The 23,836-nt window shown below is 40.9% G+C and overlaps 1 long non-coding RNA gene and 1 pseudogene across 1 annotated transcript in view; one reads left to right on the plus strand and one right to left on the minus strand.

The window, feature by feature from the left end:
• LOC131381775 (uncharacterized) overlaps nt 1–3,558 on the plus strand; it is a 50,056-nt gene extending 46,498 nt beyond the window's left edge. The window contains exon 3 of the long non-coding RNA XR_009210711.1: nt 3,422–3,558. This is a non-coding gene — a long non-coding RNA (uncharacterized LOC131381775). The remainder of the gene's footprint in view (nt 1–3,421) is intronic.
• A 10,087-nt stretch (nt 3,559–13,645) lies between these two features.
• On the minus strand, nt 13,646–19,257 carry LOC116475779 (olfactory receptor 7E24-like; annotated as a pseudogene).
• Nucleotides 19,258–23,836: the final 4,579 nt, after the last annotated feature.

Raw genomic sequence — 23,836 nt, forward strand, 5'->3', positions numbered from 1 at the left:
ATTTAACACAGAAAAAAAAAATCCTACTTCCTTAAGCGTTCTGTCTTTCCTTGGAACTTCTGTCAGCAGATTCTTTTCTCGTTGGTCACTAATTTTCCATTTTTACTCATTCCTTCAATATTGCAGTTTATCAGGGCTTAGACCTTTTTAGCTCTCCATAGGTGATATAACCCACTCTCCTAGGTTCAACTATTAACTACATGCCAACTATTCTCATTTCTCTTCCTCTGGACTAGACCTTTCTTCTGAACCCCAGGGTCACCTCCCCAGCAGCACACTTTTATCTCCACTTGAATATTCACGGATTTCTCAACTCATCCTATCTAAGCCCAAACTCATCTTCTCCTCTCTACCCTCTTCCTCCTCCACTGCTCTCCATCTCATTTGTGTCACCTCCTGTTGTAAGCAGAATTCCAAGATGGCCACAACCTCTGGTGTACATGCCCTCTGTAACCCCTGGGACTGTGAACAACACCGATTTCACTTGTGTTATTGAGTTGTCATATGGTACAGTTGTCTCTAAGTAATCACCTGAGCCCTATAAAAGTGGAGAAGGGAGTCAAAATTTCAAAGAATGGGAGAGACTCAACATAGCATTGCTGCCTGCAAGATAGAGAAGGCCACATGATAAGGAAATGCAGGTGGCTTCTTAGAGAGAGAGCAGCCGTCTGGTTGACAACTAGGAAGGAAAACAGGGCCCTAGTCCTTCAATCTCAAAGATCTAACATTCATCAAAAAGAATGAGCTTGAAAGACAAGTTTTCTTGAGAGTCTTCAGACAAGAATACAGCCCAGTCAACATCTTGATTACAGCCTTGTGACACCCTGAGATGAGGCTGCAGCCATGCCATGCCTGACTTGTAAGCTACAGAACTGTAAACAAATAAGTGGGTGCTGTTTCAAGCCAAAATTTTGTGGTAATTTGTTATGCAGCAAGAGAAAAATAATAGAGTATCTGTCAACTGAGTTTTTGAGAGTGAAACAATCCTGGAAACTATCATTACTTTCTTTCTGTTAAGTTTTTCCAAAACTCAGTGAATGAGTCTTACAGACTCTCTGTCATGTCTTTGAATCTACCCAGCTCTGATCCCCTTGATACTATCCTAGACTAATTTGTTACTGTCTCTTGAATAGAACTCTGAACTACATTCCTAATTTGTTGCTCCCAGTTCATGCCTGCCTCAATCTAATCCACGCTTTACAATGTAGCCAGGTGTATTTTAAATCAACCACGGATCATATTACTCTCTCTTCAATGTCGTCATCTCGCTGATAGTGACAACACTGTTAGTTCCATTCCAAGTATCTCTCTGACTCGAGAGGCACTGCATGGGATGTTCCCCTTTTACCAACGCCTTCTTCCATTCCCTACATGAATGTCACCCATTCCCTACGCAACAGTCTCAAATGCTTTCTTTCAACTTCTATCATGTGCTGTGCTCCTCTCACTGCAAAGCTCAATATATTCTTCTCTGTCTCCTACATATGCTTTTGATCTTCTTCCATCTTTTCTTGTCTAGTTAATTCATGAGCATCCTCAGGTCTTAGGTTACATGATACTTTATCAAGACAAATTTCCTAATATCCCCAAATCAATGAAATCTCCAGAATTTAATGTCCACTGTTCATGTTGGTCTCCACTGAGAACACTAACTTCCCCTGTCTCCCCAGCACTTGACACAGACACTGAGTAAACCTTTTTAAATTGCTTACTTACTTGGTTATCAAGCCACATTTTCAAAAAGAAAGAAAAGTTAAATAAAGCCGTAACCAGCCAAATCAACCAAATAATTGTCTAGTCTACAGTCTCAGTCATTATATGACAAAAATGGGAGCGAGTTGAGAAAGAAGGAAAGACTTGTTAATTTCTCATGTATAAGGATGTATTTAACAACTAGTTACATATTTAATTCTCATGTAAAAATACTCAAATAAGTTGATAACAAATATAACCCATTTTTCAAGTAACCATATGCTTCCTCTAGTACTTGCTATTTTAGGATGAAAATTGTATGCGTATTGGTAGAACCATGTTTTTCTTATCACAGCCTCTAGAATCCTATGGATGTACTCCAACTATGTTATAGCTCATCTACATATTTCATATCAAATTAATATTGTTAAAATTGTGATATATTCATTACTTTTTTGAGGTAAAAATATTGTTTCAGAGCCGATGCATTGTATTTATCTGCTTCATGGACTCTACAATATTACAGAAATCTGCTGGAGGTTTTCTTTAGTTCCAATTGTGTACTTCATAATCCACATGGAAAAACATTCAAAATGTGAATTCAATTGTTCACCAAAAACAATAGTAAGTGGTGCCAAATTGAAACAGAAACAAGCAATACATCTTATATCAGTAACACATGTGGAAAGAGCAAAGTGAAATTATATACTTATCAAAGTTAATAACAAACTCTATATTTTGGGAAGTAACAAGACCACTAATAATCATACCATTGCACACAGAGTGCAACTGAGAAACAGATGTTTTAAGTGAAAATGTCTTAAAGCTGAATCCACTAATAATACATATATTAAAACACATCATTGCTCCGCAACTGTTTATTGGTTTTCCAGATTTTGCAAAGACCCTGTTTTTATAACTGTCTTTATGACTCCGAGCATAAATATGCAAATACCCTAATGCTTATTTTGATACTTTGATGCTGACTCTTTGAGTTACTTCAGTGCATCTTGGTATGCAACTTATACAATAGGCATAAAGATAAATTGGTCACCAACTATAGCAAGTTTTATGTTATTTTAATGCATCCTGAACTATGTTTTAATATTATCTATATCTTATATTTTTGGAAAAAGTTGGGACTATAAATTTTCCATTTTCTTGCATTTATGTTTTTTTTTAAACACCACAGTTCTCACAGATATTTGAGGGTTCTTTGGGTCTGTGTACTATATTAAAATTTTAGCATGTTTATGGGAAACTCTCAATTAAATTAAGATATTATTATAATTCAATTTAGGAAACAAAAAGAACTTTCCAATGTATTTTTCGGTCATCATTCTATGGTTGTGCCAGAGAAAATATTTAAAGATTGGTATGAATTAGGAAGTAGTAAAATTAACCAGTCCTAGAAACATCTGCTCCACTTGTTCCACTGAGTTAAGGACTCCATATTTGTATTTGTTAAAACATTTGCGTTGTGACAGGATTTCTAAGGAGTAAGATTTACCAGACTTATCATTGAACATTTTACTAAAAAGCGTTGCTTTTGTTTGCAATCTTCCTAATCATAAAGTGATTTTATTTTAAGATGTTAAAGTTGGTTAAATGGAGGAGACATTGCTATTGAAAGAAATAAATTAAATGTAGTCTTTGTTAAATTTTCTTAGTAAGATTACATATTTTAACACAGATAAGTATGACAGTAAAAATATTTGCTTTTACATAGGCAGATAGAAATACTCTCCACATTTCTTGAGAGAAATTCTGAAGGTGAAGGGACAGATTGTTAGATCTAACCAAAAGATTATGAGGAGATTAATCATCTACCAAGGACTGTGAGTTTCATGGAGTATGTCTCACGGGATAACTGGAACGTAAGTATGCATTTACAGATGGTCTTGCGGTTACATGAATCCCATTTGGGCAGCTATGTCTGGAAGGCAGTGGTAAATCAGATTCAAAATCTGCAAATATGATTGTCCTGGTTCTGCATGGATTATCGAAGCCTAAAAAGAGCAGAACAAGCCTTTTTTGTTATCAACTTGTGCAGTTTTGCTGTGCAGATAAGTCATGCTGACTTATTCTATTACTTACTGATTTTTGCCATCTTACAACCAATTTGAGCAGGCTGACAAAGTGTTGAGAAAATCCTATGATCTATTACTGTCCTGTATTTTGCTGGCAAAAAAAATTCTGTTCTCTATATTTACCTGCATTCAAAAATGTGGAAACTTGTACTTCAACTCAAATATTATTTTTCACAATTAAAATTAGGAATATTTCCTGCAATAGTGTATTATTTTTATCTATTATATTTAAGTTTCTTTTTCAAAATATGTAATAGTTTAAAGCACTTTGCTGCCAATATTTCAAGCCGGGTTCTTATAGGTGATGTTTCTTATAATTTCATAGTTTTATTTTTTAAGTTTTATGTACTTGATTCTCACTGTATATTACAAAACTAAGAAATACAAAGAATGAAATGTGTAAATATCTTTAGCAATTAATGTAAGGCCAGCATCAACCATGAGTATTTCTAATTGGATGTACTGACAGATCTCACATCCTTAAGAATGAAGTGGAAAAATGACTCAACATTCCTCTAATTAGCATGCATAACAGCTTTGATACTGTCTATTAATTCCTTCTTTAATTGATTTTGAGGTTAAATGGGTATTAACTAAACAGCATTTTATTGTTTACTGGTCAGTTTAGTGCACTTTATTACAAACTAGATTAACTCTATGGCTTTTACTTCTATTGTATATCCATGAAAAAAGGGGCTGCAGGATTCATTTAGTCAATGAAGAGAAAAAATTAATTTACATGTTGATGAATTATAAGGAAAAAAAGCAGCTTTACCTTTAATTGCTTTAGGGAAATAATAGATAGCATTCTCCCTTTGAAGATTTTAAAATCAGTCAAATTGAAATAAATAGTTGCAATATATCTTGACATATACCATTTGGGTTACAGGAAAATATTGGCACAGTAACAGCATTTCTCCATGAATGATATAAGCAGTTTCATAATGCAATATACCTTTTTTGGAAATTGGGTTTGTGGAGGTATAATTTATATACAACAAAATATACCCTATTTGTAGTTACAATTCTATTCATTTAGACAAATGCAGAGTCATGTACCTGTCACCACAATCAAGATATAGACCGTCTTCATAACTCCAAAGAATTCCCGCACACCCCAGTGGGCATGTGGGAAGCCAGTGGTCTTCCCACATGTCCACTGAAAACACCAGTCTGTGTGTTCTCTTCCTGTAGTTTTGCCTTTTTGAGAAGGTCACATAAAATAGAACCATTTAGTATGTAGCATTTTGAGTCTGGTTGTTTTCACTTAATATATTAAAGATTCACACATGTTGTTGCATGGCTCATTCCCTTTTCTTACTAAATAGTATTACTTTGTAAGGATGTATACAAATTGTTTATCCATTTACTTTGTTGATGAACATACGGATTAGTTTCAATTTTTGACAATTCCAAATAAAGTCATTTTAAAAATATTCATACACAAGATTTTATGTGAACATGTTTTCATTTCCCTTGGGTAGGAGTGAGATTGTTGGGTTGTATGATAAGTGAATGTTTAACTTTATGAAAATCTTTCAAACTGTCTTAAAAAGTCATTGCACCATTTTGCATTTTCACCAGCAATGTAAGAGAAATTTAGTTCCTCTCCTTCTTCACCAGTATTTAATATTGTGATTTTAAAAATATAGCCATTCTAGTAGGTATGTAGTAGTATCTAGTTGTGATACTCATCTTTACTCATCTTATGACTAGTGATATCAAGCATCTTTTTGTGTGTTTAATAATAATAATAATCTGTGTATCTTTTTGGTGATTTGTTTCATCAAATATTTGGCTAAGCATTTTGAGGGGGATTTCTTGTCTTACTATTATTGAGCTGTAAGAGATTTTTAAAATTTATTCTGCATTCCAGTTCTCTTTCAGATAGGTTTCTTGCAAATATTTTCCCTTAACCTGATTTCAAGATTTACTATAAAGCAACAGTATTCAAGAGAGCATGATATTGGTTAAATGATAGACACATACATCAATTAAAGAGCACAGAGAGTTCAGAAATAGACCTACATAGGCAGGGTGCAGTGGCTCACACCTGTAATCCCAGCACTTTGGGAGGCCAAGGTGGGCAGATCACTTGAGGTCAGGAGTTTGGGTCAAAGGCTTGTCTTTTTGTTTTCCAAACAAAATTTTTGAATGAACAAAAGTTTAAAATTTTGATTAAAAACATTTTTTTGAAATCATGCTTAGATTTTTCTATATAAGAAGGCTTTATATTAAATAAAGCCACAAATACTTTCTCCTATAATTGTCTCTAAAAATGTTTAAATTTTAGGCTCTATATTTAGGGATATAGTCCATTTAGAGATTTTTTTTATGTGACTTAAAGTATATGTCAAAATCATTTTTTAAAATATATGAAGATTATATTTTTCCAGCACCATTTTTACGTCCTTCTTCACTGTATAACCTTGACAGCTTTGTCAAAAATCAGTTGTGTATCCATGTAGATCTATTTCTTCACTTTTTTTTTTTTTTGAAATGAAGCCTTGCTCTGTCGTCCAGTGGCATGATCTTGGCTCACTGAAACCTCTGCTTCCCAGGTTGAATGATTCTCCTGCCTCAGTCTCCTGAGTAGCTGGGATTACAGGTGCCTGCCACCATGCCCAGCTAATTTTTGTATTTTTAGTAGAGATAGGATTTCACCAAGTTGGCCAGGCTGGTCCCAAACTCCTGACCTCAAGTGATCCACCCACCTTGGCCTCCCAAAATGCTGGGATTACAGGTGTGAGCCACTGCACCCTGCCTATGTAGGTCTATTTCTGAACTCTCTGTGCTCTTTAATTGATGTATGTGTCTATCATTTAACCAATATCATGCTCTCTTGAATACTGTTGCTTTATAGTAAATCTTGAAATCAGGTGCAGTGAACCCTCTAGATTTTTTCTTTATTGTCTTCAAAAATTGTTTGAGCTATTCAAATTCTTTATTTTTCTTTTTAATGCAAGTATCGAAGTTAGGTTGTCATTGTAATTTGTAAAAATTGACATTTCAACAACATTGAGTCTTCTACTCCATGGGCATGGTACATCTCCCTGTTTATATAGTTGTGTTTGTTTGTCATAAAGGTGTAGTATATGTTTTTTAGAATTATATTTTTAAAGTAATTCATGTTTTGGTGCTATCATAATTATTGCTTTTAAGTTTAAATTTAAAAAGTTTTTTGCTAGTTAAAATTCGGTCGATTTCCTATAATAGCATGAAAACTGGCATTCTGACTCAGCTCACTTTTTATTTCTAATACCTTTTTGAGTATTTAATATTTTCTTTGTAGACAGTATGTCATCTGCCAATAGAGACACTTTTATTCCTCCTTTTCCTATCTATATGCATTTCATTTCTTTTTATTGTCTGCTTGCACAGGCTAGAGCCTTTAGTATAATGTTCAATAGAAGAGGTAAAATAAAACATCCTGGCCTTATCATTCTTTCACCTTTAAATATAAGGTTAGCTGTAGCTGTTGCAATTTAATTAGGTTGAGGAAGTACCATCTAATTTCTAATTTGCTTTTTATACTAAATGGATATTACATTTTATCAAAAGGGTTCCTTCATCTTTTGCAATGATTACATGATCTTCTTTTTAAGTCTATTAAAAAGTCTATATGATGAAACACATTGGTTGATTTTTAAATTTTGAACCAATCTTGCATTTCAGGAAAAATCTCACTTAATCATGAGATATTATACTCTTTATATATCTCTGGGTTTAATTTGATAAGATTTTATTGAAGATTTTGCATCTATGAAGACTTTCTGATATTGACCATTTGTTCTTCTCTTTTTCCCAATGAGTCTGGCTAGAGGCTTATAACATTAATATTTTCAATTAACTCACTTTTGTTTACATTTATTATCTGTAATTTCATTATTCTCATTTTATTGTCTTCTTCTATTTACTTTGTATTTAATTTGCTCTTGTCTTTGTAGTTTCTTAAGGTAGGAGATTAGAACATTGATTAGATCTTTCTTCTTTGCTAGTATAAATATTAAATGCAATAAAATTTCCCCTAAGTATTGCTTTAGCCGAATTTAACAAGTTTTGATATGTTGTGTTTTCATTTTTCTTAAACTCAATAGATATTTCGATTTCCCTTATGACTTCATATTGATCTGTGGAGTTTTTCAAATTATGTTATTTAGTTTCCAAATATTTGGGGATTTTCCACATATCTTTATTCGTTTCTAGTTTAACTCCAATAGGTCGAAGAATATACTTTGTACTATGTTAATACTTTTAAATTTGATGAGGCAAAAATATTACAGCATGAGCACTTCTTTGTTAACATTATGGCAAAACATCTTACAAATGTTTGTAAACTACAGTAGATACTTTATATTGATGACCACAATTCTTTACCCAGCTCATTATGGGTGGGGTATTCTGCCACACCTCTTGACTCTAGACTCAACTGTGTGACTTGCTTTGACTAATGAGATGTTAGAAAATGTGATGCAAGCAAAGGCTGGAAAAAGGTCCTTACACGTTTTTACCTTTGTTTTTTCCTCTATGACCACAACAAAATCATGCCTGGGTCACCTTTCCCAAAGATGAATCACATGGAACACAGCTCGGGTCTTTCACCTAAAGCCATACTACCCATTCTATAGCTGACTAAACACTCAAGAACAAGCACAGCAAAGATTGGCATAACTACCCAGCAGTCTTATAAACTCATAAAAAATAATGTATAGCTGTTATTTTACACCACTGAATTTTTAGGAGGTGTGCACTTTCTTGCCTACTTTAGCTTTTCTCTTTCTTCCATTTCTGAAATTGCCATGAGAACATATATAGAGTTCTACATGGAGAATATCCTCAGGCTAACCTGCTGGAAAAGAAGATGTGCAGAGTACAGTCACATAGAGAACAGAATTCAGTTGTCACAGTCGAGGTCACTCTATCCCAGCTCTAAGCCATAGTTGACCTAAGCTGCAGGGGCAAGCCCAGGCCAGACTAGAAGCAGCTCCCAGCTGACCACAGCCTCAATTGCTGACCTGAGACCGATGAGTAAAATAAATTGCTGTTGTTTAAAGGCCATGAAATTTGGAGTGTTTTGTTACATAGCATTACTGTGGCAATAGATAACTGATACAAAAACCAATAATCATTTGTACTTTATTTTGAGAATGAGAAGAGCTATAGAAAAGAAAATAGTAGGGTGTTTGTATGATGTTTTTCAAGACTTTAGTGGAGCAGTGAAGAGAACATGAAAAAGCAGGGATAATTTACTTGATCTACTCATATTATTCTCCACTTTGTTCCTCCAAAAATGACAGAACCTACTTTGCATGTTTTAGTGACACAAAGGGTTAGAAAATGAAGGGTTCACATTTTATGAAATCTTGTAACATCTCTAATTCATCATTTCTGGTATTGGTAACTTCAGTGTTTTCAGTATTTTAATAATGATAACTAATTTCTTTTTAGATATGATTTTTATTCTCCTAGAGAAGCACATAATTTCTATGGAAATACATCTGCAGTTTGATAATGAGAACCATTGGAAAACAGGCCAGGCTTGCAGTAATTTACCTGTAGGCAATTATTCTGGGACATAGTTTAAAGAATTTGAGAAATTCTTACAATGCAAAATGAGTTCCATCTCCCTAAGTTTTCATAGGAAACTTAAGGTTGAGCTTTTTCTCTGATTAGCACAAAAGCTCTTTCTTCAGAAAATCTTAGGAACTGTCACAATACAAAAAGATGGTTAGAATAGAGGTGTTCAGTTGCAGAATGTAACTATTGCACTTCATTTTTACATAATGATACTATTAAAAATTGTAAGAACTTTAAATGTATTTGCATAAAAGAAAAACATTTGAAAAAATGTAGGTCTACTCTAAAGATGGTATAAATGAAAAGCTCAAATTGCATATTTGTGGTCTTATTCTATTTATTTATTTCTATTTATTTATTAACCCTTCTTTTTTCCAAAAAAAGGTTAGAAAAAAGGTCAGTTTCTTGAAAGGTTGGAGTAATGGGCATTTAATGGCAGCCATGTTTTGACATATCCAATTAATTCTATAAATTTGTATTAAGTTGGTCAAAGACCTGCCTTTCTAAAGTTTGGCCCTTATAAAAAATCATTTCTATTTTAAATAGGCAAATTCTTGTAAAATCCTACTTTCTTTTTCCTTTGAATAGCAACACTGTTTAACGTGGATCACTGTACTCAGAAAAAAATATTTGCAGGCTTATGTGACCAGTGCAGCAGTAAGCATTAAGGTAGTGTATTCAGTACTGGTGATACTTAAGGAACAGGATAATATAGTCAAAAAGATTCACTTAAAAGGAAAGTGTAATTAAGTTGCAAGACCATATTTCAATCACAGCTCAGATACTTATAAGCTGTGTGACCTTGGGAGATTGGTTTAACTTCTCTAATACCACTTGGTTTAACTTTTCTAAGGAGAATATGGATGTAGTGGTGATACCCACTTCATAGGATTAATCAAGGTTCAATGAGGAGATTTTCAATCTCCTCTCCCAGACTGAGGGTAGATGGCTGGGGTATTGGCAGGAGGCTAGCACTGTATGATCCTGGGTGGACAAGACAGCTGTATTGATTGTGGGGCATGAGATAAGCAGGGGAATCAAAGTAGCAGCCATTACTGAGGATAGGAGACAGAAAAACTGAAATATTCAATAATGATAATATTAATATTAATAGCAATATTAAATATCCAGAGTTGCTGTTGTGCCAACCTTAAGTGAGTTAAATATATTTTCTCATTTAATTCTCAGAAAAATCTCCTGAGATGGATATAACTGTTAGAAAACTGAGCAAGAAAGATAAAGTTACATCACAGCTACCAACTGATTGATGTGAAATTTAACCCAAGTATGCCAACCCCAGAGTGAATGCTATAAACCACTGTGCTATGCTGCCTTTATACAAATCCAAAAAATTCAGACAGAGAAAAAATATTTATCCTTAAGCAATGTATGCAATTGCAATGATCAAAAGTGAACAAATAGGTTCTGGATTTTGAGTAGGTGGAAGGCAGAACCTATCCATTCATTCATTCATTCAAGTATTGATTCAACACATATTTATTGCTTTTTATATGCTAAGAATAACGCTGGCAGGGGAAAAACAAAACAGAAAAAGGTCTCATGGAACTACATTCTAGTGGAGGAGACAGACACTAAAAATTAAATAGGTAGTATTATTTCAGAGAGTAATATTAAAAATAAAATAAAGCCAAGTAAGGGGACAGAGAGGGGCTACTTCAAAAAGAGTGATTAAGGAAGGCTTCTCTAAGGAGACTGACATTTGATTGAAACCATTAATAATAAGAGGGATCATCTCTTTAAAAAGCTGTAAAGTAGTCCTTTAGCAGAGGGAACAATCAGCGCTAAAAGCTCTGAGGTAAGAACAAAGCAATGTGAGCGAAGTTTAGGGCTAGAGGAGGAGATCAGACAGATCACTGAGAGCATGAAAGTCCAGGTAATACAGTGCCTGTGGGGGCCCTAGAGAGATTTCTGGAGGTGCCATTTGACAGATAGCACGCAGAGCAAGGCCATTTTCTATAATTACTCCTAGTGGAAGTTCCTACCATGAGTGGAAGAGAGATGTTAAAGCTACTGAGATATGTGGAAGATTGTCAGAATCATACTTCTTGTATGTGCTTAGCTCAAAGTATGCCATCGAGAATTACCTGTTACTGGGTGTGATGGTGCATGGTTGTGGTCTCAGTGACTTGGGAGGCCTAGGTGAGAGGATGGCTCTTAGAACCCTCATCGCAGGGGGGCGAGGCGGGGCGTAAGAGCCAGCCCCTCGGCCCCTCTGGCTCTTAGGACCCGCGGTGGACTCACAATCTGTTTACCATATTGTCAATAATATCATCTCTCCCTCTGGAAATTATGAACTATTGCACAGACGGGTATACACCCGCGGTGTACAGAGGATGTACACCCGTCTGTATTGGGAGTAATATGATGCTCTTCCTCCCTGAATATTAAGAACAGTATCACAGGGGTTTTTCTACTCCCTGCGATATTGGGTGTGATGTCGTCCTCTCCCACGTTGCAGTTAGAAACAATATCAGTGGGGGCGTGTCCACCGTCTGTGATATTTAAAGTAATATCAGCCCCTTCCGTCCAGGATCATGGGAACCATATCCCTGGCGGGTGTACACTTTCTGCTATATATGTAGTCATATCACCCCCTCCGCCTTGGAATATTATTAAGGACCATCACACATGGGGTTGTACACTTCTTGCGATATTGGGAGTAATATCAATCTCTTGGCCTCTGAATATTAGGAGGAATATCACAGGGTGGGTGTACACCTCCTGCTCGATTATGGGGAGTAATATCTATCTATTATGGGGAGTAACATCATCGTCTCCCTTTCAGGATATTAATAACAATATCACAGGGTGGGTGAACACAGCCTGCGATGCTGGAATTATTATCATCCTCTCCCCCTCGGGATACTAGGAACAATATCACAGAAGGGGTGTACACTCCCTGCGATATTGGGAGTAACATCATACGCTTCTTCCGTGAATGTTTGGAGCAATATCACCGGGTGGCTGTACATTCATTGCTATGTTGGCAGTCATGTGGTACTCTACCCGCTGGATATTAGGATTCAGTGTCACAAGGTGAGTGTACACCTATTGCGATATTAAAACTAATATCATGCTCTCCATCCCTGGATATTAGGAACAATATCACAGGTAGGTGTACACCCCCTGCAGTATTAGGAGTAATAATATTATGAATTATTAAACATCAGTCTCATTAATAATTATCAATGGTAATATTAATTAATGCTGTAACCTTATTAATCATTAATGATTATTTTAAAGAGAGGATTATGCATGATTAAAATTAATTATTACTATTAATGTCATTTTAAATAATATTAGTTATTAATCTTAATATTAATCATTGTTTTATTACCAACATCACTTATGATTGATTTCAGTAACATTAATTACTGATATCATTATTTTATTATTAATAGCGATATTGCTATTAATTATTAAGAGTAATCATTAATATTTTTAATCCACATTAAGTTTTACTGTCTCTACTGTAATTATTAATAATTATTATTAATTATTAATATCGATGATTACTATTAATTGTTGTTATATTTATTAATATTAATAATTAATAAAACTGTTCCCGTTATCCGTGGAGGAGAGGATATGACTCCCAATATCGCAGAAAGTGTACACCCCTCTATGTTGTTACTCCTAATAGCCAGGGGGTAGAGGATGACATTATTGAAAATATCGCAGTGGGTGTCCATCCCTACGGTCATCTTGTTCCTAATATCCTGGTTGGGAGCAGATGATAGGACTCCCAATATCGCAGGGGGCGGAGACCTCCCCCGTGATACTGTCCCTAACATCCAAAGGTGGAGAGGACGATATTTCATCCAGTTGCGCCGGGGGTGCACACCACCCCTGTGATATTGATCCTAATATCCGGGGGCGAGAGGATGATATTAGTCTGAATATTGCAGGAGGTGTACACTCCCTAGGGATATTGTTCCTGATATCCAGGGACGGAGAGGATGCTATCACTCCCAATATAGCAGGGGGTGTTCACCCCTTCTGTGACATTGTTCCTATTAGGCAGCGGGGGAGAGGAAGATAATACCCCGAATATCGCAGGGGGTGTACACCCCCCTTGTGACATTGTTCCTTCTATCCTGGGAGGGAGAGGAAGATAGTGGCGGCAATGTCGCAGGGGCTGTACACACCCACTCTGATATTGTTCCGAATATCCCTAGGGGGAGAAAATGATGTTACTTCCAATATCGCAGGGGGTGTTCATCCTCCTGTGATATTGTTTCTTCTATTCAGGGGAGAGGATGATATTACTCCCAAGATCGCAGGGGCTGTAGACACCTCCTGCGATACGCGGAGTAAGAGCCAGCCCCTCTCCCCCGCTGGCTGTTGGGACCCCCATCGTAGGAGGGCGAGGCGCCCCCCGCGATACGGGGAGTAAGAGCCAGCCCCTCTCCCCTGCTGGCTCTTAGTACCGGGGGACGCCCTCGCCCCTCTGCGATGTTGCTCGTAATATCCAGGGGGGGAGAGGGGGGTGATATTACTCCCCCATCGAGGGTGGCGCCCTGTTAATCCTTTACTCCTAGGATGTTTTCTCTACTGCCACACTTGGTTGACACCCTGGGACATTATTTTCCGTATTCTGGGAAGATGCCACTACTAAAGTCACAGGGGGTACACACCCTGCTATATCCGCAATGTAGGGGAATGTTCATCCTCATGTCACAGGACTCTGCACACTGTGATATTATTCACAATATCCTAGCGGGACAATAATAAGAATATCATAATGTGTGTACACCGTGGGGTGTTATTCTCAGTCTCCTAAGGGGAAGTTACTTTGATTGCCACACGGGCTATGTTCCCTTTAATATTATTCATCATATGCTAGGGGGATGTCACCCCTTATGTCACAGGGTTTCTACACCTTGTGAAATCCCTCGTATTATCCTTAGAAGATGCCACTCCTCATATCACAGAGGGTGTACACTCTGTGATATTATCGTCACATTCTGCGGAAATATTACTTTTAATGTCACAGAGGGTGTACACCTTGTGAAATATTTCATTATAGTTTTGTGGGAAGTTACTCCTAATGTCACACGGGGTGTACACACAGTGATATTACATGTAATATTCTCTGGAAATGTTAGTCGTAAGTCGCAGTTCCTGTACACCCTTTAATATTCTTCGTAATATTCTGGGAAAACGTCACTACTAATGTCACAGGGCGTGCAGACCCTGTCATAAGGTTCGTAATATCCTTGCGGGAGTTCACTACTAATTTCACAATGTGTGTACACCGCCTGTGTCATTCTTCGTAATATCCTAGGGGGATGTTTCTTTCAATGTCACAAAGGGTGTACAAAATGTCACAGAAGGTGTTCACCTTGTGACGTTATCTGTAATACCCTAGAAGGGTGTTACTCCTAATATGTCACAGGGGTGTGCACCCTCTGATATTATTTATAATGTCATAGAGAGATATGACTTCAAATATCACAGTGGATGTACACACAGAGTGTCTACCCTGTGATATGATTCGTGATATCCTAGGGAGATATAACTTCTGATATCACAGTGCGCATACCCCGTGTGTGTACACCCTTGACGTTAGTCGTAATATCCATGGTAAAGATTACTCCTAAGATCACATGGTGTGCACACCTTGTGATCTTTTTCTTCATATTATAGGGAGATATTGCTTCTAATATCACAGTGGGTGTACCCCTTGTGTGTATAATCTGTGACAGTATTTTTTATATCCTAGGGAGGTATTACTCCTAATGTCACAGTGGGTGTTCACCCTGTGTTATCATTCTTTTTTGACCTTACTGCCTTTTTTAACCCACACTACAAAAGGAATGGAACAGATAAAAAGATATTGAGATCAGACCGTGCTGCCGTGTGGCCGCCGCAGGACACCTTTAATATCCCTGTTTCTCAGGCTGTCGACGAAGGGGTTCAGCACGGGGGTGACCACCGTGTACATCACTGAGGCCACTGCACCCTTTCTGGGGGAAGATGACACATCTGAACTGGGGTACCCTCCAACGCCTCTTCCATAAACTCAGCAAACAACTGACAGGTGAGACCCACAGGTGGAGAAGGCTTTCTACTTCCCACCTGACGAAGAAACCCTCAGAACGGAGGAAACAATTTTATAGTAAGAGAAAAGGGTCCCCGAGATGGGAAGGAACCCAAATACGGCAGCAGGGAAATACATGATTATGTTATTGGTGAAGGTGTCACAACATGCAAGATGGGGGAGTTTAGAAGGGTCACAGAAGAAATTAGGAATTTCCGCATCCTTGAAGCAGGTCATTAGCAAGGCAATCAAGTTGTGCAGCTGGGAGTCTAGAAGACTGAAAAGAAAAAAAAAAAAAAGACAACAAAACCAGGAAGCCACAGAAACACGGGTTCATGATGGCTGAATGATATAGAGGGTGAGAGATGGCTACAAACCAGTCATAGGCCATCACACTCAGGAGCGTGTCTCTCTTCCATGCCTCCAAAAATGGCAAAGAGAGACATCTGAGTCAGGCAGCCTGCCTAGGAGATGACTCTGCTGTGAGATTGGATGTCCACAATCATCTTGGGGACCGTGGTGGATGTCAGGCAAGGACAGGTTGGAGAGGAAGAAGTACATGGGGGTGTGGAGGTGGGAGTCAGGGCTGATGGCCAGGATGATGAGCAGGTTCCCCAGGACCGTGACCAGGCACATGGACAGGAAGAGCCCGGTGAGGATCGGCTGCACTTCTGGATCCCCTGAGAGTTCTAGGAAGAGGCATCTAGAGACATCTGTTAGATTCTGTGGGTCTGCATGGTTTCGACACCTTTTGCCTAGAAAAGGGGGTTGAAAAATGGGAAACAAGTAAACCAACACCGGCATTGTGTCTGCATTTTGGATAGAAGCAATTCACAAGTATTGTTTTCAGATTTCAGAGCAATCCACACTCAGCAATATTTTGCAGTTCTGACAAACTCAATTGTCTTCTAATGCTTTCATCATTGATTTCTGTGTTATTCACTTCTTGCTGTACACACCTGCCTTAGAGACACTAGATTAAAGAATGTTCCAAGAACCAGATCATCGTATACAACAAATGCGTAACTGCTAGAAAATACAGCCTATCTTGTCCGAAGAGAAATACGTCATGAAACCATTCTCTTCACTTGAAGAAAAAGGTTATGCTAATTAAAGGAAGTTAAGAACTCAAATAGTTTATTTTATTCTACTAGATTGATACAAATTCCCTTGATTTAGAACATTTATAAACACTGTATAACAGCTGAGACCGGGCCGGGCACAGTGGCTCACGTCTATAATCCCAGCACTTTGGGAGGCTGAGGCGGGCGGATCACCTGAGGTCAGGAGTTCGAGACCAGCCTCAACATGGGGAAACCCCGTCTCTACTAAAAATACAAAATTAGCTGGGCGTAGTGGTGCATGCCTGTAATCTCAGCTACTCGGGAGGCTGTGGCAGGAGAATTGCTTGAACGTGGGAGGCGGAGGTTGCGGTGAGCCGAGATTGAGCCATTGCACTCCAGCCTGGGCAACAGGAGCTGAGACCATGTCATGTGGAAATGAAATGAAAGTTGATAGTTAATAAGCAGAAAATAGTTCCACATGCCGGTTAGGTCCTAGTGATTTCATCATTCCGTTTTCTGACTTTTCTTCTTCAAGAGAGTAATTGCTTCCTCAAATCGGTGGGTCTTCTTTGAAAATTCACGTAAGCTATAACTCCTGTCCTTAGCTTAGGTGGACTTAGAGTTTTCATCAGAAAGTTCGGCCGGACGCGGTGGCTCATGCCTGTAATCCCAGCACTTTGGGAGGCCGAGGAGGGCAGATCACGGGGTCAGGAGATCAAGACCATCCTGGCCAACATGGTGAACCCGGCCTCTACTAAAAATACAAAAACTTCTCCCGGTATGGCGGCGCGTGCCTGTAGCCCCAGCTACTAGGGAGGCTGAGGCAGGAGAATGGCTTGAACCTGGGAGGGAGAGGCTACGGTGAGCCGAGATCACATCACTGCATTCCAGCCTGGGCAACACGAGCAAAACTCCGTCTCAAAAAACAAAATCAAAAAGAATCAAGTAAGTTGAAGTCACACCGATGACAGCCAATTTTTGTGAACCAAGGAAGTGTCAATTCAAGAATTAACATAGATTTTGACTTTTGCTGTCTCTTCTGTGCCAAGCAAGATATAGGCTCTGGGGAATCAGAAACAAAAGAGACTCACTTGCTCCTCTCACAATACTCAGTACTTACTGAGATAAGGACAAAAGAAAATGTCCTGTCTGGAATGCAGGGAAAGCAGAACTTCAGGTCAGGGGATATTTCCGTTGAATTGTATGGAGTTGAAGCTTAAAATATTAACGAATGTATCGAAGATTCACTTTGACTTGACTTTATGCATCCGTCACAGAGAGATCACGCAGCGGGCATCCACCATCGGTTTCATCATTGCTCGCTTCCATTGGATCAACTAGAAATCAGCTCAGATGAGAGTGCTGAGTCTCAGAGGATGGACATCTCACCCCTTGCCATACAGAGAAGTCGAAAGGGTGGTATTCCAAATTCATGGCCAGACTCGTAAGTCCCGGGTACTCTACTTCATGGTCTTCCAACTCTCAAAAAGTTGTGGTTTTGGTTTTGTTTTTGTTTTTGCTTTTTTGAGACGGAGTCTCATTCTGTTGCCCAGGCTGGAGTGCAGTGGAGTGATCTCGGCTCACTGCAACCTCCGCATCCCAGGTTCAAGCTATTCTCCTGCCTCAGCCTGCCGAGTAGCTGAGATGACAGGTGCCCGCCACTATGCCCGGCTCATTTTTTTCTATTTTTAGTAGAGACGGGGTTTCCCCATGTTGTCCAGGCTGGTCTCGAACACCTGACCTTGTGATTCGCCTGCCTCAGCCTCCCAAAGTGCTGGGATTACAGGCGTGAGCCACCGCGCCCAGCTTCCAAAACTTGTAAGCAGAGCTCAGAGGTCTTAACCACAGGCACATCTGAGGAGCATTTCTTGAAATGGTTTCCAGCTTCCTCAATAGGAATGGAAGCCAAACTCCGAATTGATGACTCCTTTGAGGAAGTCGAGAGCTATAAGGAAAGCCAGGAACGGGGCAAGGGAGAGATGTGTCCCGAATGATCCTGTGCCCATTCTTTCTGGAACCTTTGATGTGATCTCAGCTGCCCTTTCTCTACTTGACACAGTGATTGTGGCACCCACTGGTCTAGCTGTGGTCTACAAGGAACCCCCAAAAGGAAGGGCACAGTGAGCAGGGGCATCGGCCTGAGTGACAAGGATTTGAGAGGGCAGGTTGGATGCAGGGAGAGGACTGGCCAAATGCCATGTGTCCGCACTTAGACTGCCTGGTCCAAATTGGACTTCACCCCTTTTGACTTCGTGACCTGGTACAAGTCCTATGAAAATGCGTTGCTCCTTCTCTAGTCTGTAAAATCATCATGAAATGTGCACTCATAACTGGGAGACTACGCAGATGAAATGAAACAAGCTGCATAGAGCACAGAGCTCAGAGCCTGGCCTTTGGGAAGCCCTCAGTGAGGGTTCATGATGCCCTGGTGTCTGTCTTCATCCTCTTTATCCTCACCATCACCTTCATCATCTTTGTTGTTCTTAGGGAATAGTTTAGAGGGACTCATTCCCTGCTATCATGGGTGAGGTGTCTATGAAAAGGCCAACCAGTGGGGGAGGAAGGCAACATTTTGAATAAGATTTCTGAGACCCCCCCACCACAAGCAAGAACAGAAACTCCACAGTCTGCTGAGCTGACAGGTTGCACCTTGGTCTCCTCCCATCTGCCCACCGCACTGTCCTGTTTGTCCCGAGGATGAGGAAACAAAGCAAGGCTCCCGACCGTCCCTCAGCACTCACTGAACTGCCCTTCCCCTCTGCCGGGCCATGACCGCGGAGAACAGGTCCACGGTCCTCCCTGCGTGGTGCACGATGGAGGCTCAGACTCTGTCCTCAAGGCTGGCAAGAAGACAGGGTGAGACATGAGCCTCCTGATACAGGTGATGGGTGTGGAGCCCACAGGACTGGAACCTCACACTGCAGGGCTGGAGGCACAGACTGAGTATTGACTATTCTATGGCCTGGGGGGCTCAAGGCACAGAGCTCCTCATTAGCCAAAGTCGCCCAAGCTCCCCAATCTCTAAAGATTTCCTCATAAGAATGCAGGAAGAAGAGAAAAGGGAGTGTCCATAGAAGCTTTGGGGCTCTTCCTGTAATCAGAAGGAAGCTTGTGTGTATCCTTCACTTCTTCCTTTTCTTTTTAAAGATCCAACTGCTTTCATTTTCATCTTTTATTATGGGAAAATATACCACGTATCAACACTAAAAATTGTAAATATATATGATTTCATCTAGAATGGCCAGTATAAACATTGACAATTTCCACTATTTTTCAGTTGACAGTTGAATGACATTAAGTACATTCACATTGTTTAGCAACCATCACCGCCGTCATCTCCAGAACAGTTTTATCTTTGAAAATGGAAATGGCACCCATTCACCAAACTTTCCATTCCTCTCTCTCGCCCACCCCGGGGGCCACCATTCTAATTTGCAACTCTGTGAGTTTAACTACTCTAGACACTTGATAGAAGTGGAATCATACCGTGTTGAATTTTTTTTTTTTTTTTTGGAGACAGAGTCTTTCTCTGTTGCCCAGGCTGGAGTGCAGTGGCGTGATCTCGGCTCACTGCAACCTCCGCATCGTGGGTTCGAGCGATTTCTTGTGTCTCAGTCTCCCGAGTAGCTGGGATTACAAGCGTGCGCACCCACGCCCAGCTAGTTTTTGTATTTTTATTTTATTTTTATTTTTTTTGAGACGGAGTCTCGCTCTGTCGCCCACGCTGGAGTGCAGTGGCGCAATCTCGGCTCACTGCAAGCTCCGCCTCCCGGGTTCACGCCATTCTCCTGCCTCAGCCTCTCGGAGTAGCTGGGACTAGAGGCGCCTGCCACCACGCCCGGCTTTTTTTTTTTGTATTTTTAGTAGAGACGGGGTTTCACCGTGGTCTCAATCTCTTGACCTCGTGATCCACCCACCTCAGCCTCCCAAAGTGCTGGGATTACAAGCGTGAGCCACCGTGCCCGGCCATTTTTGTGTTTTTAATAGAGACGAGCTTTCAGCATATTGGCCAGGCTGCGCTCGAACTCCTGACCTTAAGGGATCCGCCTGCCTTAGCCTCCCAAAGTGCTGGGGTTACAGGTGTGAGCCACTGAGCCTGGTCGTGTTTATCCTTTGGGGATTTCTTTATTTCACTGACGATAATGTCTTCAAGGTTCATCCATGTTGCAGCCTGTATCAGAAGTGCCTGTCTGGTTTTGTTATTGTTTTTTGGTTTTGTTTCATTTTGTTTTGTTTTGTGTTTACATGGAGTCTCACTGTCGCACAGGCTGGAGTACAGTGGCACAATCTGGGCTCACTGCAACCTCCGCTTCCCGGGTTCAAGCGATTCTTGTGCCTCAGCCTCCCGAGTAGCTGGGACTATAGGCACACGCCACCATGCTCGGCTAATTTTTTGCATTGTCTTTTTTTTTTGAGACGGAGTCTTGCTCTGTGGCCCAGGCTGGAGTGCAGATCTTGGCTCACTGCAAGCTCCGCCTCCCGGGTTCACGCCAATCTCCTGCCTCAGCCTCCCAAGTAGCTGGGACTACAGGCGCCTGCCACCGTGCCCGGCTAATTTTTTGTATTTTTAGTAGAGACGGGGTTTCACCGTGTTAGCCAGGATGGTCTCGATCTCCTGACCTCGTGATCCGCCCGTCTCAGCCTCCCAAAGTGCTGGGATTACAGGCGTGAGCCACCGCGCCCAGCCATTGAAACAAATTTCTAAAAAGCAAATATTTTTAAAATGTCTCAGAATGTGAAACTTTAGGGATACTGTGCCCATTTTATTCTTTTCTATTTCCCATATTATGTATATGTAAGTGTATAATAAAGCAGCAGTCAATGCGTGTAGAAATCTATAACTTCAACAAATGTAAAATGAAAATGCTAAGTGGTGGCTGGGCACCGTCGCTCACGCCTGTAACCCCAGCACTTTAGGAGGCCGAAGCGGGCGGATCACCTGAGGTCAGGAGTTCCAGACCAGCCTGACCAGTATGCAGAAACAATGTCTCTACTAAAAATACAAAAAGAAAAAACCAAAAAAATGAACGGGGCATGGTAGCGCATGCCTGTAATCCCAGCTACTCCGAAGGCTGAGACAGGAGAATCGCTTGAATATGGGAGGCAGAGGTTGCAGTGAGCCGAGATCGTGCCATCGCACTCCAGCCTGGGCAACAAGAGTGAAACTGTGTCTCAAAAAAAAAAAAAAGAAAGAAAGAAAGAAAGAAAAAGAAAATATTACTCCCATTATCGCAGGGGGTGTTCAGCCCTGATGATATTGTTTTCTAATATCCAGGGAAGGAGAGTATGATATTACTCCCAATATCGCAGGGGGTGTACACCTTTTTGTGATATTGTGTCTAATATCCAAGGAAACAGAGGATGACATTGCTCCCAATATCACAGAGGGTGGACACCCCCCTGGGATATGGTTCCAAATATCCCAACAGGGAGAGGATGATATTACTCCCCATATCAACCCTGGAGGGTTGTCTTCCGCCCCTACTCTTGGCCACCGCTTAGCTGGAGCTGGTCTTCTCTCTTGGCCCGGCTCAGTGAAGAAAAGTCTCCATTCCTCCTCTCGGGGGACCGTAAGGGTCATAATGACTCCCGTTCCGGGTAACTTTAGCAGCAAAGAGCCATGCTCTGTCAAAGAGACAGTGGCTCTCAGCTTGTTAAGCAAGTCCCTCCCCAACAAGGGCAAGGGACAGTCAGGCATGGACAAAAACTGATGAATCACTGTATGTCCTCCTACAGTGCAAGTCCCAGGCAAACAGAAAGCTTGCTTTGCTGAAACCCCCGTGGCTCTGATGATGTCAATAGTCTTTTTGGAGAAGGGGGCGACCGGGGCGCTTACTAGCGACTGTTCAGCACCGGTATCTACAAGAAAATCAACGTCTGTACCCCCGACTGGCATTCTGACCATAGGCTCTTTGGGGACACTTGAGCCCGCTCTCCCTCAGTCCAAGAACCCTTCTGCCAGGTTGAGCAGGGCCCCTTCCTCCTTGTCCGGGGCCTCCTGCTCTGAGTCGCCTTGTTTTCTTTTAAGCTGAGGGCATTTGTTCTTCCAATGTCCTATTTCTTTACAATAAGCACACTGGTTATGCTGCCAACTCTGACAGCCAAGCTGAGTTTCTTTCCCAGGGCCCCCCTTCCCTTGCCTCTTTGGGGGGACCCCTCTGATTGCTGCAGCTAACACGCAGGTCGGCGTTTCGCAGGGCCTGGCGTTCATTCTCTTTGCGGTGTTCCTTACGGCTTACTGCATCCCTGTTTACAAACACCTGGTTAGCTCTTTCTAATAATTCTGATGTATTCATCCCTGCAAGCCCAGCCTGTTTCTGCTGTTTTCTTCTCATGTCTTCTGCACTTTGACGGACTCAGGCCATGCGAAGCACGTGCTGATTTTCAGGGCTATCGGGATCAAAGAGAGTATACATACAATAGGCCTCACACGATCTCTCACAGAATTGTGCTGGACTTTCTTCTTTTCCCCGAATGACCTCAGAGACCTTGTTAACGTTTGTGGCCTTCTGAGCTCCCCTCTTGAATGCTTCCAAGAGAGCTTCCCTGTCTCGGTTTAGCCTTTGCATATCCTCTCTTTCATTTGGGTCCCACTGGGGGACGGTTCCTGGTAACTGGGTCCTTCCATACTCTTGGGGGTTTTGCTAATCAGCTGGTGCATGTTCCTCTAGCCACTTAGTTGCTGCTTGGAGCACTCTCCGCCTTTCATCTCTGTGAAAGAGGACCATGAGCAACTGGTGGCAATCAGCCCAGGTGGGGTTGCGGGTCTGGATAATAGTTTGGAGCAAATCAATTCGAGCTTGTGGCTTTTCGGTATAGGACGGGCTATTGTTTTTCCAGTTGAGAAGGTCGGCACAGGTGAAGGGCTGGTACAGAAAAGCACGCCTCTCCACCACGTGACCATCCTCATCTACCCCAGTATACCGCTGCTCTGTCGGGGGCATTTGTATCCCCATTTTGGGTCGTCAACGAGCTGCCAAGGGAGGGGTTTCTCCCGAGGCTTCACCTCCTCTCTTGTCTACTCTGGGTGGCCTAGGGATACGCTTGTCTTGCAGAGGCGCAAGCACTGTGGGCTCAAGGGTGGGGAGCCTCTTTCCCTGGTAAGGGGAGGGCACCACTGGGATCACTGGTGCCATCTCCTGCAATGGATCTTCTGATGTTGGGTCGAACAGAACTTGAGGAGTTGATTTCCCTGGGTGGGTGGAGTGGGATCCTTCCTTAGCTATCTGTCCCTTTGCTACTAGTATTGCTGCTGCCTGCCCTCTTAGCCACTGTGGGGGGTCTAGCACCAGCTGTCACCAAGTGTCTATGCACGGGAAGCGGTCTAGGTATCTTTTCCCAGTTACCTT

Source organism: Hylobates moloch, unplaced genomic scaffold (assembly GCF_009828535.3).
Source record: "Hylobates moloch isolate HMO894 unplaced genomic scaffold, HMol_V3 SCAFFOLD_2, whole genome shotgun sequence".
Taxonomy (NCBI): Eukaryota; Metazoa; Chordata; class Mammalia; order Primates; family Hylobatidae; genus Hylobates; species Hylobates moloch.